We start from the raw sequence: 3,348 nt of genomic DNA, 5'->3' as shown, positions 1-3,348 counted from the left end.
TCTGCTTTCTGGGGAAATCTGCTGTGTGTTTGTCATGAGAAAACAGTAGAATATGGATTTTGACTTCCCTCCTCTTTATTCTTCACGGGGATGCCATTTCTTCTTTACCCCAAAGACCTTTCTTTTCTTTGATGTTCTCAGTGTCTGACCTCAACCTTCCCTGATAGAAGGATTGCCTGGGGCCTGAAACGATTCTCTTTCTCAGTTGTGGCTTCAGCATCTGCCTTCTTTCTTAAACCATTAGTGAGACTGGAGTGAGAAGGAGAGGTAAAGGGAGGGAGGTTGGTCATTTTTCTCTTTATCTTCGTAGCCTCAAGTCTTCCTTCCTTCCTTCCTTTCTCTTCTCTCTCTCTCTCTCTCTCTCTCTCTCTATTTTTATTGTGCACACCAATCACTCTTTAGAACTTGGAAGCCGAAAGAAAATAATTTAAAGGTGTATGCTGAGTCTTAAAAAAGCCATTGCTTTGTTCCATGTGCAATTTTTTCCTGGGGCTGAACAACATTTATCTACTCATTAATAAGTGTACCCTGGGTCCCTTTTCATGCAGTGTTATTTTATTATTTCAGTTTGATCTCCTGTGTCACATTGGGGGCACATCAGAGAGAAACCCGCTCACAAGTGTTGCTGTGCATGAGTAGGAAATTGAGACTTAAATTTAAATTATTAGGAGAAAGTAAAATTTGATTCACAGAATGAAAGGATATGTGATTTTTGTAGTACTTTGTTCAATATCTGTGATCCTATTTTAAAAATGTTTAGTATACTGCAAACTCAGACTGATCCAATATATAACTGAAAAATATGTTGGCAACATACAATATATTAATACTTATTGTTTTAATAGTAATGAAAGTAATGTACATTATTAAGCATTTAGCATGGACAAAACATCAAAATATGTTCCAACCCATTATGTGAATTCCTTTTCTAAATTGCTTCAAAAATTATATAGCTACTGTTAAGGTGCTATTTTTTAGGAAAATAAACTGACCCTTCAGAGGTGAACTTGCCCAACGTCTCCTGATAATATATAGTGGAGTAGGAGTTGACACCAGATTTTTCTGGGCTCCAAATACATATTATGAATCATTATTTTATACAACTCTAAGAAATGTTACTAAATTTCCTCACAGCAATTCAAAGAATGCTTATGCAAACAAGAGGTACTATACTAATGGTGGTGAAGAAGAAGGTGTTCAAAATCTGTTTACACATGTGCCAATTTCCTTAGTCAAAAATTCAACTGCCTTTGTGCTGTGGATGATCCATTTTAGGTCATATGACAGGACAATAGTAGAAGAAGTCATAGGAACCTCTTGATATCCATGAGACCTCTGAAGTCTTTCAACTCAGTGTTTCTCAAACATTAGCACACATAAGAATTATCTAGAAGGTTTATTAAAAAGCTTATTTCCAGGGGCCCTCCCTAGCTCAGACTGCAAGATGGAGAAATCCTTTGCCAATTTCATGTGCCAAAAGGCCTTTCATCCTGCCTCTGAATGCACTATCCAAAAGGTATGGATGGCAGAACAGAAATTATTATATGAGAAGAAGAAACATGAATTAATGCAACAGCATCCTAAAGTACAAGTGTTATATGATAACAGATTCTTATGGAAGGTGAATGTGTAAAGAATAGCCTTAATTTCATGTGTGAAGTTCCACTAGGAGCTAATGGAAGAAAATAAAGAGAAAGAAGAAACAGAATAGAAATTTGAATAGCAGAAAGGAACTCCATATGAAAAAATAAGCCAAAGATGACATGAACACCAGAGATCAGTCCTTTGGCGTTCAGTTTTGAAATGTGAGATGCGTTAAATATCACAAATGGGGTCATGTCAGCATAATTAAAGAACATCCTTTGAATTTTCTGGAACCAATGCATGTTGGGTTCTCACTGATGGCTCAGGACCCTCAATGTACCCTCAGGTAGCTAATAGTGGAGATGAGAAATAGAGGGTTTTCACTGTAAAGGAAATATACTGGGGAGAAACTTGGGTGCAAATGATCCATCACAGCAACGGAGTGATGTCTGTGTTAACTCAGAGTTTGCTGCCAGTGAGGGTGAAGAAAATTCAGAAGTTAAATTCTTAAAGTCACTCAAAACCAAATGAAAACAGAAGCAGCTCAGGAAATTGGATAGAAAAGAAAAAAGGTATTAAAAAATGTTACAGAAGAGCAGATATAAACATAAAAAAATTTAAGACCTCTTCTTCCTCCTCCTTCTCCTGACTTTCTCCTCCTCTTCCTCTAATATGATTTCAAAAAGCAGTCCTTACAATTACTACAAAGAAAATTTTTTTAAAAAGAAGGAAAAACAAGCATTCCAGAAATTTTTAAAACGAATGTGAAGAGACTAAGGGTTAAAAAAAGAGAAAACTTTATGAAGAACTTTCTAGAAGTTATAATGACAAGGGAGAAAGCATCAACAACAACAAGGAAAAGCCTCAGTTTTAAAAACAAGAAAGTTCTGGAGAAGACAGCAAGTGGAGCCATCCTAATTGTAGGCAAAAATCTAGAAGGCATCATCACAACCCAGAGAAGAGAGGATCTGAGAGAAATGTACAGAGTAGCAGAAATCAAAGCAGAGATAAGAGAAGTGGGAGAAACCCACTTCCTGGTAGTTTTAAGCAAAGGGAGTAAAAGCAGCAGCCGTAGCGGAGTCCCAGTGAAGAGTGCAATAAAGAAAATGACACCAGAATACCATGGTACCCATGCACGCAGGAAGCACTCGGGAGACAAGCACACTGAAGGGACATGGGAGAGAATAAAGGGACCATATGTGACAATCACCTAGGAATAAAAATATGCCCGTTTTTTTATTGAATAATAAAAAACTGCAAAGTCTAAGTTATGTACTATTATCTTTCTAATAACAAAAAAATCTGGATCTAACTTTCCATCTCTGTAAACTGTCCTTTCAAATACAAAACTGCAGGAATCCCATAAGGATGAATTTTGCAAATATACCTAAATAATCTAATTTGAGGTTGTAGAAATATTTTCTATTGGAAACTGTTTCTTTGAACCCTGTACCAGATAAAAACCCCATGTAACTTTGTGAAACTTGCTTTGTTCTAAAGCATCATAAAACGACGGATAGCATATTGAATGATTATTAAACAAAAAAACATTCCTGGATCTCACCCTCAAAATTCTGATTCAGTAGGTCTGGGGCAGGACCTGAGAATCTCAATTTCTATTAGAGAATTAGGTGATGCTGCTAATGGTCTGAAACTTCATTTAGAACAGCAGGGGTCTACTTGAAAGCAACAATAACCTTCTGTTCATAAGTTCAGTGTTGCAAAAGGTGAATATTCTGAATCTTTACTGGACGTCACTAGAGA

General features: G+C 36.5%; 1 pseudogene; it reads left to right on the top strand.

The window, feature by feature from the left end:
* Positions 1–1,444: 1,444 nt before the first annotated feature.
* Positions 1,445–2,644, top strand: LOC143394855 (corepressor interacting with RBPJ 1 pseudogene; annotated as a pseudogene).
* Positions 2,645–3,348: the final 704 nt, after the last annotated feature.

The sequence above is a fragment of the Callospermophilus lateralis genome, chromosome 3, assembly GCF_048772815.1.
Source record: "Callospermophilus lateralis isolate mCalLat2 chromosome 3, mCalLat2.hap1, whole genome shotgun sequence".
Lineage (NCBI taxonomy): Eukaryota > Metazoa > Chordata > Mammalia > Rodentia > Sciuridae > Callospermophilus > Callospermophilus lateralis.
This window is presented reverse-complemented; position numbering and strand designations above follow the sequence as displayed.